Source organism: Pelecanus crispus, chromosome 1, assembly GCF_030463565.1.
Source record: "Pelecanus crispus isolate bPelCri1 chromosome 1, bPelCri1.pri, whole genome shotgun sequence".
In the NCBI taxonomy this organism is placed as follows: Eukaryota; Metazoa; Chordata; class Aves; order Pelecaniformes; family Pelecanidae; genus Pelecanus; species Pelecanus crispus.
In genome coordinates, this window is record NC_134643.1 from 74,887,351 (window position 1) to 74,901,177 (window position 13,827).

Genomic DNA, 13,827 nt, shown 5'->3' on the forward strand with positions numbered 1-13,827 from the left:
CAGATCTGATATGGAGGTGTTCCTGTTTGGAAAATATCACTATGATTAACTATTATTTGCATAAGAATAAAGGTTCCAATGTTTTTCAGATGTACTAGATGGTGAGACACTACTTGAGACGTCTACACATGGACAACTTTTCTCAGGAAGGAGGTTAAAGAGTGTTCAAAGTGTCATTGTAATGAATTAAGGATTGGTGCACCTGCTTTGTGAAATCTGCTTTCTAAAAGACTTCAGGACCTTCTTGGATAGAAAGAAAATTTAGAGACAACTTGATGACAGTTTTTAGAAATCTTTGTAGAGAAGGGAAGTCCCTAGGCAGCTGGAGGCTAGGAGAGTATGTCAGAGAAAAATCTTCACCATGCTTGAACCAATTCTTATATTCTCTTTTAAGTATCTGGTTTTGATCACTGTTCCTGGATAAATGGACCTTTGGTATGATCCAGTATGGTCCTGATATTATGTTATATTCATGAGGATTTTCTCTAACTGTGTAATCTATGAATTTGCAGAAATACTGAACCATTCTGTCAACATTCCTATGAGTAGAGTTATTTATTGGATAAATGTTTGTAGAATCAGACCACAAATGACAACTGAGGAGAAAATAGGCTAAAAGATATGGTAGGTAAAGATGTATTAGGGAAAAAGAGGGCACTAATTAAAAGAAACTAATAATGACATTCTTTAAGTCCACAAGTCCCCACAAGTTCCTGCAAGACAGATGATAAATGTAGCTATTTTAATGACACTGCCAAAGTTTTCCATTTAAAAATTGTCTCTGATACAAGTAGTCATCTTAGCTATGTTGGTTGATGTACATTAAGCTGATGAGGGGAAACCAGCTAATACAGAGAGATCTGGAATGATAACAAGGCGAAAAGAGCTATTGCCAAGTTCCTCTGTTGGAAAACTGGTGCAGTAGTACTGAAATCAGTTAGTTCCAATATACATTGACACATGTATTAGAGGAATATAGAGGAACGTAGGTCAATAAATTGGCCCCCAAGACAGTAGGATCTTAGAAATCCCACTTCGTTTAATTCCTCTGGGAACTTCTCAAAGTTACCCTATTGCAGGACCCAGAGGCCAGCTGAGCCATGAGTGGAGGCCATATAAGAGTTGTGAGGGATTTTTGGCAGCGGGGGCTGTGGCAGGGTCACAGGCTAATCCGCCAAGGTCGCTCTGTTCGTCTGGAGAGCTCAGTTCTCCCAAGCAAGATGCCCAGGAGCAATCTGGACTCTCTGAGAAATGTCCACTCATGCCCAGAAAGGGCAACACTCTCTTAGCAACCCAACAGCCCCCCGGAAGTTATTCCTAATGATTGTGAATAGGCACTAATGTCTAATAAAGAGATATAAAGCCTCATAAGCACTCTGACTTAAATTTTGTAGTTTTTAGTTCCAAATCCTACTCCAGTAGGACCAACCAAAAGTGACTACGAAAAGCAAACACATGTATATTTCAGTGATTTACATATGAAATTTCTAAAGGTACCTAACCTTCCTTAGACCATCTTCAGCAGCTCACAAATGAAAAAACATTGAATAAAGAAGTTATAGATAATTGAAGTATGGTGAATTCAGATTTACCCCAATCTTTACAGGATGGGAGCTGAAAGACAGAGTTCTCTAAAGCAAATTCTTTATTGGTTTGTATTTTGCTGATGATTAACTTCATGAAACATCTGACTCAGTTAAATAAACAGTATTTGAATCAGTGACATGGTTTTCTTTTCACAATGTTTAATGTTATGCTGCCAGCCTAATAATCTACCTTAAACTTATAGAAAATGTTAACTTGTATAAACACTTCTCTTATGCCTAATGAAACAATAACGTTTTCCATAACCACTCCATAAAAATCTGAACGTTGGCAAACCAGTGAATCATTGACACCGGTGGAATTTAAAATTAAATTAAGCAAGAAAAATAATACAAGATTTAATTTATGACAATTTTTAAAAATTAATTAATGGTCATGAATAGTTTTTATATGGAGGGATAAAACATCCCACTGTCCACAGTGGTTATCCTTTTAAAAAAAAAAAAAATCTAATCTGCAGAATTGTACCTTTGCACTTTACATAATCTCTTTCAAGTTTAGTGCCACTGAGACGTACAAAAAGCCTAGTCTGTCCTGCACTAGCACCTAACAATTAAACAAACAAACAAACAAACAAACAAATGGAAAGAAGCAGGAAGGGAGGGTGGGGGGGAGACAGCGAGCGGCAGAGAGAGAGAACTTACTTTGAGTCACTGCGGCATCAGGCTGTTTCTTTCCCGTGTCCTAGGGCTTTCAGGCTTGAAGCCAGGACAACGTCACAGCAAAAGCGCTGCCTATTCCAAGAAGTGGAGCACTCCACTGCATTTTTTTTAAACCTTGGATTTCCTTCTTACGGTGATTGCAAAACTTTCCCACAATCACTGATACAAAAGCTTTGCAAAAGAAGGCAGGTTTCTCGTGTTGTCATTACTTTGGCAGCCTACCTGCCAGCATGCTAGTGGTGCCAGCCTCTCCTGGGAGGAACAACTTGTTTTCTTCACTCTTTTTTTTTTTTCTTCTTTCCTAAAGTCTACTAAAGCTGCTTTAAACACCTCTCCAGAGGGGACTTCCTACCATCCACCCAACAGCCATGGAGTAGCTCGGCTTATGTACAAGAGCCCTGAGAGAGCAGGCTCAGTTTTTCCAAGAGTCTTACCTGCAACCTCAAGTAATTTGCACTTCTTGGTGCCTTTGATGAGGGTCAGCAGACATTCTAAGGGATGACTTAGCTCCTCAAAGGGCATGAAGTGCATATTGACATCTGCCAGTTTTTGATATGGGCCCTCTGTATCATAATCCTAATGCAGAGGTGCAAGAGGACTACCCTTGTGGAGACCTAAAGAGAAGTGGATGCTCTCAGGAAATCACAGCCTCCCGTCAAATTCCCTGCCTATTATAAATCAGGATTATTAAACACAACCACAAGCAGTTCCTGCAGGTGCCAATAGGAGATGTGGGATGACACAGCTACCCCTCCAATCTGACTACAGGCTGGCTAAACAAAAAGAGCGAGCGTATTACCCACAGCTAGCCCAGCTCTCACATCCTAACCAACCACAAGTAGAAAATCAGCTCTCATGTCCAACAGGGCACATATAGAGTGCAAACCCACCTAATCCATGTCTCCTCTAGAGCAGAACTCGCCAGCACAAGGAAAGATTCTGACCCAGAATTCATTCCAGGCATTTTCAACAGTCTCAAGACACAGGTTTTGGTCTTCTGGTTGCATGTAACAGCACAATGCTCATTTTTGCAGAAACTTGAATTACAAAATCAGATTCACATCTAATTAAAGGAGTATTCTAGTGATTTATAAACATACAAAAAAAAGAGTTTTATTACTCCAATTACTTCAGGAACTCTGGAAGGAAAAAGCATTGTTCCACCATCCCCTTTTTTTCCAGCGAAAGGTAAACTCCTGAAATACAAACTTTGACAATGTTTTTATGAAAAGCCTTGATTAACGTTTTCTGTATAAAAATACATTAAGAGATTTGCTAAAGATTAAATTAACTCAGTGAAATACAGGGAAATGTATTATTTAGTCATGAAAGCTCAAAGAAATAGTAAACTTGCTAAGTCCATAAATATGCAAGTTCTCACTTTCCCCTGAAGCTTGGTAGTTAACTGCAGACATTCATTTTATCCGCCATATTCACACTTGCTGTTGGATTTTGCTTGATAGAATTTTACAAAGTTTACTGTGATGATTATATATTTATTGATTTATTATGGTCTTTATTTAAAGTTTCAATTTTTCTATTTTGCCAGTGGGACTCTATGCTGTCACCAGATACTCAGTGAGCAAATCAAAACGCAGCTCATTTCTAGTTATCTTTGAATGCCTTAAATTTTTTTTAAATCTTTAAAATTCTTAGATTCATTCACCAGAATATCACTGAATAAATCAGAATTTGCTTCATCTGATAATTTCAAATTTACATATACTACAACCTGGATTTGGACTGCTTTTAACTGTGATGATATTGCAAATTTTGGGGAAAAACATACATGAACATCAGCAATGGGTCCCCTATTTACCATTGCAGGCTGTCAGCCTGCAACCAGGTGGCGTAACAGAAGTCTGTTGGAAAGGTAACTGCATTGTCTATTAGGAGAGGAGGCACAGTTCTCAAAATGAGACACCCAGAAAAAACCCATCAGCACTTCGATAAGTGTATTTTAAAGTTGAATACAAAGAATACAATATCTATAGAGGGTATGACACTTCCTGAGATTGTCACACACGGGTGGTAAGATCCACTTACGAGGCAGCACTGCATGGATTCAGTGCAGACACTTCCAGATGAGCCACTCAATCAGTTTAATCTTTATAGTCAGAGGAGGAAAAAACAAGCATTTCCAAAGGTGCGAGTTGTCTGGTCTGTTTTAGATACTTACTTTAGGTATGAGATGAAATGAACTCCCGATATGTCCGTGAAAGAAGGCTAGACAGGTTTTGACAACAGAAAGTCAGGAGAGATGAATCCCACCACAAAAGACCTCAGCGCTCCCATAAAAATAGTCTTCCGTAGCTTTTGCAAACTGAGCTCTGGTGTCTGTGACAGCATTTGCCATCATGCCTGTCCATGCAACTCGGTTGTGATATGGCAGCTGCTAACAGATGAGGAGAAGGGCCCTTGTTATGGAAGGGCAGTCCCAGGGAGGCAAGCCGCGGCTGCCAGGTCCTGGCCAGCCCAGTAGCACATGCTGGCAGAGAGCAGCATCAGCAGCACACATCAGTGCCTCCCCACGAGCCACGGCGTGGGCTGTGGTGGCAGCCACCAGCCTGACAACTGGCTGTACCTTGGCCTTGCCCACGGGGAACCTGTTCTGCAAGGCCTGTGGTAGCACAGAAACTCAAAAACAGGAGAGCAGGTCACCAACAAGGAAAGGTTTATTGTTGCTGGTGAAGTGTTGCTGCTTCCTGTGTGACCCAACACTGTCTGTCTGTGGCAGCCTGAAGGACAGCCGTCATGTCTGGTAGTGGTAGGCACTCAGAGGTGAATGCAAGAGCCCCCCGCAAACAGCCCCAGGAACAGGTCTAGTGGAGGGAGCTGCCTCCCCGAGCCTGGCCGGGTGCTGCGCCGTGTAGCACCAGCAGCCATGTTCCCAAAGCAGGACACGGTGTCCCTGACGTGGTGCGCCTGGCTGGCTGCACATCGACGCCCTCGGTGTGTTATGAACCGTGTCAAACGGGTGCAAGATATTCTGTGGCTGAGGACAAGCAAGGACTTTCAGAGCGAGCAGGTATACATTCCCATGCTCAGCCGGCTCATTTCTCCGGGAGGTTATTTTGCGTGGCAGGCACTTCAGAAACTGCAGAGGTTTTAGGCTTGGCCTCCTGCCATGCAGAGGTAAACCAGATGGCAGCTCCCACCCAGGAGGCTGCCCGTTCGGAGCCGCGACTCATTCACCAGCGGATGAAGCATTGTGCAAGGGGAACCCGCTTGTCATTGCTTTAGTTGCGCTTGGTTGCACTGATTGAGCTTTACTGCCAAACAGAGCCCCAGCCCCAAGCAGCACGATCCCAAGGGCCAAGCCAGCAGCCGAAAGATCATGTGGCGATGCCATGGCAGGGCTGATGTGGCTGCGAGACCACAGCTCGGGGAGCTCAGTCTGCAAGTCACATCGAGGGTTTCCTCAGGAGTGGGTAGTAGCAGAGGGAGAAGGAACGCAAATTCTGATAGACTGTTCCCTAGTACTGGTGAAACATGGAAGGACAAGATGTGAAAGAAGAGGGGGGGAGGAGGGGAAGTTAATCCTCTGCTTCAAAAAGAAAAAAGCTTTTAGAAGCATGGTTTGTACATAAGGTGTTCAGGATTTTTTTCCTGACACCAATTTTTCACTTCCAGAAAGGTGCAGAGAGGATTTGGGATTGCTATGCTAAGCTATCATGTTCTCTTATTTTAGTAATTCCAGCTTCTTTAGGTCCCAGAGAGAATTAATAAAAGACAAAGATATGAGTGGTAAAATCATTTCAGAGTGCTTTTCTATGAGAATTTTCTCCTGTAAAAATCTAAGTCTGCAGTAAGGGAATTTTCTCCCCAAGGATGGGGGCCCACTGAGTACTCATATGTAAAACCTCAAATAATAATAGTAGTAGAGGAGGAGTGTTACTGATCTCTTCAAACTGTAAGACAAATTCTACGTGTGTGCTCATATGGGAAACAATACTATTAACCTTGGAGGAATAGACATAAAAAATCATTTCAAGTGTTACCATTTCTCGGTAAAATGGGCTGCATGTGCCTTTGAATTTAGATATAATTTGTGCTTGAATTAATTACTCTTCTGAAAAAGAAAAGGGTATCTCAAAAAAATCAAGTTTTTGTCAGTGTTAATGCGTGACTTCCCACCTGAATCTCCAGCACGTGCTGGATCAATGCTTTAACCTGAATAAAGGAATTGCTGTTTAGATGCACTCTACGCTTACAAATAAAACATCACGGCATTTGGGTAGCCCAAACAAACATACTGGGGATGCTTTCAAAGCTCCAAAGGAGAGGTCTAACTACCACTGACAGCCTTCAGAAGAGGGGTGCCCACCTTCAATGTGTGCCATTGGAAACCACCTTTTACAAGTATCTTGTGTGCAATTTGTATTAAACGTGAGCCTAATAAACTGGCAGGGAAATTTAACTTCCAAAAATTACAGCTCTTTTTTGCTGCAGAAAGTTTGTATTAAAAGAAAGTAAACAAGCAACTCTACAGTGGAATACAGCCCAAAAGAAGTCATCTTCAAATATGTCAGTACTGATGTATTTCTCAGGCCAAGATCTCTGCCGACCTCTCAAAGCTCCAGCTCAGAGTGGGAGCTACCCACTGCCTGCGCCAGCTCTGTGGGAGCGCAAAACGTGCCTGAGCCAGAGGGCAAGGAGGAGCGAGCCTCCGCACACCAGGGAGCAGGATCCAAAGTGCAGTTGTGCCTTCGCGAGCAGAGTGCCAGTGGAGAGAAACCATCCACTTGTAAATAGTTAACTCTGAGCACTTCCAGTAACATACCTACATATGGAGTGCATTTTCAATTTCATATCCCTGTGGATGATAACGTAAAAGCACAGGAGAAATTCTCTTCTGGCAAAACCAGTGCAAATCCCCTGGATTCCAGTAAATTTGGCCAAAATCATAGGGAGGACTCTCCTGAACATTATGATGAACCTGCACCACTTCTGGCTATCAAAGTGGTTGGTGTTTAAGTGCTAGCTAGCTCTTACATTCAAAAGTAGGATAATAACTTACGGTATTGCTAAGTAATTCTCAAAGAGTTTTCACTCTGTCCTCGGTGGGAAACCTAGGAGGAACATCTCAATACCAATTTGTTTGTATGTTAGGATATTACAAACTTACCTTCACATTTTTTAAATATGAAGAAACCTTAAAGTACTTTTATACGCAAGACTGTTATTACTTAGCAACTTAGGGGGTTTTTTTACTACTAAATGATGTTTTAAAAGTCATTAAAGAAAACTTACACACTTCATGCTTTCACTTAAAAAGTGCTCTATGGGCATCTTCAAGGAAAACATGTCCTAATTTCTCCCCAGATCAGTATTTCTCTTTGCAGTTCCAAGGAAGGCTGCTTTTCTCACAGCTACTTTTTGAAAAAACATTTTATGTAGAGTTTTATTTTTTAATGAAATGATGCATTAAGGATTTATTTAAGCATTAGTTGCAGTAATTGGTTTTGAGGGAGTTGGGGTTTTACAAGAGGAGTATCTACAGCAAACACATTGTGAAATATCACTAAAACTATTGTGCAGCATAATCTCAGGCAAACACCCAATGGGCATTTCTTTCCTGTGCTAAGGAATGCAAAGTTCTCTTCCTCCACAATCTGTAAGAAAAGTCATAGGTAGCATCGGTGATATCATTGTAAACATTAAAAAGGCAGTATACTCACTACTGTGATGTTCCACTCCAGGCAGCAGCACGGTGACACGTGTTTCTTTTTTTGTTGTTGTTGGCTTTGGTGGTTCTGAAAAGCAAAAATAGGAGTCCCTAAAACATGTTTCCGACATTCAATTACACAGGGCCAATGACTACGCAGTTTACAAAAATTGTTTCCTTGCTTTTTGTTTTGTAAATGGCACAAATTATAGAAAAAACTCAAAGGTAAAAAAAATCACACAGTATCAAAATATAGGAAGACCTTGGTTAAAGCAATACTGGAAGACCTTTTTCAAGGCAATAAAGCAACATGCTAGTCAAGAACAAAAGGATATTCATTAGATGAGCATCATAAATTCTGTGCATTCTTGGGACAAATCATAAGGTGCGCAGTACATAGGGAAGGTACAGGCTTCCTTTAGGGAGTGTGACCCAAGTAAATATCTGAAGAATGTAAAAACTTCAAAGAGAAAAAATTTATCTTAAATTAGATGAGAAACTCTATAGTAAAAGAAAAAATAAACACAACAGGGTGTCTGTGACACACTGGGAAAAGTTCCAAGACAGTAAAATTAACAGAGTATGAAACAATCTTCAGAGAAGTAATGGAAGTCGTGCCATCTGTATTTTAAAATTAGACTTGACAAACATTAATAAATATGTGCCAAGAAATAATCTTTTATTGGCACTAGAGAATGTAATTTATTTACTGTGCTAAATTTATAAACTCGGAAGCGCTAAACCATCTCGATTAGGACTAGAATTAGAAGCCTAGGACACTAAATTGTTCCCATCTGTTCATTACTGTCACTGTCTATGTTCTCCAGCATGAGCACTTTATAAGCAGGCAGTAGTTTAAATCCCCTTTGACAGCCCAGGGATTCCCATTTGCAGCTTGCGGTGCGACTGTTACACCCGAGCCAGATGCACCAGACGCTCTTCCCCCTGCCACGGTGCGATGCTGGGACTTCAGCTGCAGCACCCTCTGCTTATTTCCCTCCCTTTCTAGTTACCACAAGGAACACTTTTATCACAGTTACCTGCCAGCCCAGAACTCTTGGGAAGTAGTTTTTCTTCTCAAGCAAAGCCCAGGTCACACTGGAGCTATGGAGGATCTTACTGGTGCTGCAAATCCAAGGGGACAGAGGCCAACTCCTCTTGCTGCAGGACACACTGGCATCTGGCAAAGCCTCTAGCGAGGGACAGAGGTATGTACTTGATTATAAAATCAAAAGCAAATAGATAAAGGTTGCCAAGCACATTAATATAATTTACATGCTAGTCTAAGCTGATGCACCGTTTCTTTCCATAGAGTTGTCTGGATTATTGGATTATTCCAGCACACATTGCACTTGCTGAATGTTATGCGCAGATATTAATCCTTGGCTGGTGCCTGGCCACCTAAGGTCTGATTCCCACAGCAACACCTATCTCCTGCCTGCCATCCTATAGTACATAAATATTCAGTAAGGATCACTGTGCATCCTCGAGTTATCTGCATCCCTTTCCATGCAAAAGCAGGCTAAACAGGCCCTCTTGGTGCCTCTTCTCCTTCCTATTTCATTCTTTAAACTAAAGGCACATGCAGACTAATCTCGGTGCGCTTTCTTCCTGTCACTTTATTTAAAGAAGATATTGTTTAGTGAGTTTGTGATAATAAACATGCAAATGAGCATTGACGGCTCAGCTGTCATTTTGGGGCATTCAGGCCTTTGAATTTCACAGAGTAATTCCCTATTAGTCATCTCCGCATCTGGAAGACTGACTGAACTGCAGCCTGGTATGGACTCCTCTTTACCTGGTATGACATACACTGTGAAAAGACATGTATCGGAAAAGGGGTGGGGGGGGTGGGGGGGGGGGAGGTACCAATCATACCAGCTACACTGAATGATTGCAATAGTTCACCCGTAGTTTTAAAGCCACCTAAATGTACGGCAGGAGGGCTTTCTGTGTGGTATGGATTTCTTTGGGATGTATCAGCCCATAGTACTCAAGCAAAACAGCTCTCCCACACCTACCACACTCTTCATCTCTCCAGACATTTACTGACGTCATAATTCTTTTTGAACAGTATCACTGTCTGCTGCCATGGAGGAGTATAGCAGCTAGTTCACAATGTTCGTACAGAAATAAGATTTGGAGAAATCCAAGCTCTTCTCTACATACCACTGCCTTTGCTAATTAATAGAGGAAAAAACTAAACTGGACCTAAAGGTCTCTGATTATGAGGAAAGTTCATAGCTATATCCAACCTCTATTGCTCAGGCCTTGTCTGACCTGAAAACCTAGCAAGATAAATTAACAAAGAAAGTTGGAAACAATTAATAGTTCTGTGTTTGGTATATTTGAATTTGAAATAACTTCTCTAGCACCCAGGACAGGATTTCAGAACCCAGACTCCTACATAAAAAGAATTAAAATGAACAGAGAAGTCCGTTGGTAGACTCTGTCTGTTAAATTGTAATGCCTGAAAAATAAATGAGTGCTTAAACAACAGAAGTTGTCTACGTGTCTGCGTGCGTGCATATATATACCTTTGATAGGAATATTCCTGCAAGCTCCTGGACATAAGTGGAAGTAAGTCACGAAGTAGCAGCAAGCATGTTACAAATGCTGGTGTCCTATTATTCAGATTCACCAGGAGGAATGTTCAGAGTTAAAACACAGTATGAGGTAGAAAGCAACGGGGGGAAAGAAAAAATAGAAATTTTTTTAAATTCTGGAAATTTCTTCAGAAACTTAAGCTTGTTTTATGTATGATTCTGTCTTTATAACAGAAAGTTTTCTTGAGATTGGTTTACTACCTACAGAAGAAAGAAAAATCGTGTGCCAGAGGCAGGCAGTTGCCTGCACTCTGGCCTTCCAGAGAGCCGCTTTGAAACAATAGTAACAGCAAAGGTACAGCATGAACTGGACCACTTTGTGTTTCATTAACCTAAATGAGAAGTTTGGTTTTTTCAAAGCCTGTTTTTGAACCAGTTAAATGATAACATTATAAAGCTAGGCAGCCTTTACACGAACACAGGGGATCAAAGCCTTTTAAAAAGCAAAACCTTTGTAATGAACTTTTTCTTTCACACCACTGTTTCCCACCTGTAATGGGCTTTCTAGCCTCCAAGTGAGGACCTTCCTCAAACACTGCCCAAGCTATAAGGATCCTCTGGCAAGCCGCCACCTACGATCACATGCATGCCTGCCCTGAACAACCACTGTTGTATTCCCTAAGCACCTCTGTCAGAAATTAACAGGTACATACCATGTTTCTGGCATGGAGCTACCAAATGGTCTCCTCTTGAAGGGACATTAGGCATTGCGATACCTAAGATTTCACTTTCTAAAGGGATCTACTGCTTTTTTTCCTGTGATTTAATTCTCCTGTGATTTAAGTCTCCTGTGATTTAAGAAATCTATACCCTTGACTCCCTGAACAAAGCAAGAGGGGCAATTACCTAGTAATTTTCCACATTCTCAGAGAAAGTCCTAAACAATGAACGTTCAAAATCCCAACCAGCATAACTAGGAACACTTTATGCCTTATTAAGGAAGGAAAAGACTAACAACAATTCTGTAAAAAAAGCAGCAGTAGCCAAGAACTTGTTGCTGGATATATCCAGTTTTTATCGCATGACCAAACTTACATAAACTAAAAAGTGATTTGGCTTTTTTGCATGCCAAATCCCATCCCAGGTATGCTCAGGGTGTTCCTCTCTCCACATCCACAGGTTGAATTAGCTCTTGGTGCTATGAGGCTTGCTTGGATGAGAAGAGTCTGCAGGGAGGAGTTATCTGCTAAAATCCACCTTGAGACAGAAGGGATACAGAAAGAGCTTACCGCTCACCTGAGATGAAATGACTGAAAAAGAAAGTGAACTTGAACTGCCAATAACACTTGTCCAAAACTGTAACGCCCATGTATTCAGAAGCTATACATGTTAACACAGTATGTTTGGTATGTTTGCATCACAAACACAAAGCCAGCATTCATATCATAAATCAGACAGTTGTGCCCTCAGCCAAATTATTGTGTAATGATGCAACTTTGGTCACCACACCTCCCTTATGTCCACTAATTAAAATCAACTTGCCAGGCAACATTTTTTTCCTCCCAAATGAGTAATTTCCTCTCCAAAAAAAAAAAAAAAAAAAAAAAAAAAATCATAGCTTGAACAATATGCATAATCAGAAACTTTTAATTGTGCATCAAGAATAGGTTTCAATTCTTAACAGTTAGAAGTAGCAGGGATACAATGAAGTTTATACAAGACAGAATTTTTTAGGATATATATAAAACTGTTAATAATGACTTTTAAAATACTGAGAGACGACAATAAAGTAGCTGATGAAATTAAAAGTTGACGAAGAGAAAATAATGTAAATAGGAAAAAAACCCCATAGCCTGCACATGCACAGAGATCTGTTTTTTACAAAGCATTGACATTTTTCAGTAAGATACTGAAGACTTTGTTGATATTTCTTTGAAAATGACAGCTCAGCGCCTGATCATAGTCAAAAAAATGCAAAGGAACTTCAGAGATCATTACAAAAGGCATTGAGTACAAAATGCTGGATAAATACATGTGTGCACAGTTTGTGCACCTTTAAAATATCTCCAAGATAGTTGCACTGGTCACATTGCCAGAAAAACATCACATGTTTGTTTCTCAGTGTCTGGCAGCATCCGTATCCAGGCACCAGCACCTAGCCTTCCACTTGGGTAGGTTTAAGGATCAAAATTCAACTCATGGGCACCCTTTACTGAGTTGAAACCAGTATAAGAGAAACGTGGTTGACAGTACTGTGAAAGCCATCTGCTTGGCCCTCAGGTACTCAGAAGATAAACTTACCACCCATTTTTATGAATTTGATATTGGACTTAATCAACTCAAATATTCATACGCTATTGCTTTATAAAAAACTTTATACCTACTGTTACTTCTATTGGCATTATTCCCATTTGTGGCTTGTGCTACCCACAGTGCTGATGAAAGTCTCAGTGCTTGAACCATCAGACCAGGATCAGCCCAAACTTTCAAGCACAGTGAATATCATCTGAGTACCTACTGTAACCCACAGTAAGTAGCTTCTGTTCAAATGAGTGTCACAGCAGTGGCAGTTTGGGGCTCAGTCTTGAAATGTCTGATGTCACCTGCTTAAACAATATAGATGAATAAGGCCACTCATTTTTAAGTTAAGCGCATGCTTAAATGCTTTGCTGAATCAAGGTCAGCATGCTCAAAACTTGGAAGGATCAAGTCTGAAGTTTGGCTTATATATTTGAAGGAATAGGTCCAAGAGTATTTTTCTAACCTCCCAATCTAATCCTAGGAATGTCTGTTGTACCAGACATGGCATATCATAAAGATTTTATGACAATTATTTTGGAATGACCTGCACTCTCCATTCCCTGGTTTTGCTCTGGAGAAGTAATGTTCCCACCACAGGCTCTCTACCGTGCCATCACCCAGCCAGCTCTCAGCCAGCACTGTGCAAGTTGATAAACGGTATCAGGCTAATGACTTCAAAACGTCTGGTGAAGGTGGCCTGTTTCACTGCTGCATTCTCGAGCAGACGAACTGGAACAATTAAAAAGAAAGTTAATGTATCTATTAAAATGCTAAATTTAAAACTTGGAAACTTTCCTATCTGCTTCCTTCCATTTCAAAACACATTGAGTTAACTAGGCCTGACTCCTTGGCAGTGGTCCATTTAAATGGCACAGATCTGCCTACTTAACAAAGCTCTTTTGTTTGCTACAGCTGCGAGACTTCAGTGCGCTGTAACTTTTCATGTTTCCCAGGTTACCTTGGCACCAAACTGTGACTAAATGCCTCCAAAAGATTTTTAACTCTAGCTTTGGAGGAATATAATATCCACAAGGAAGAATGATGG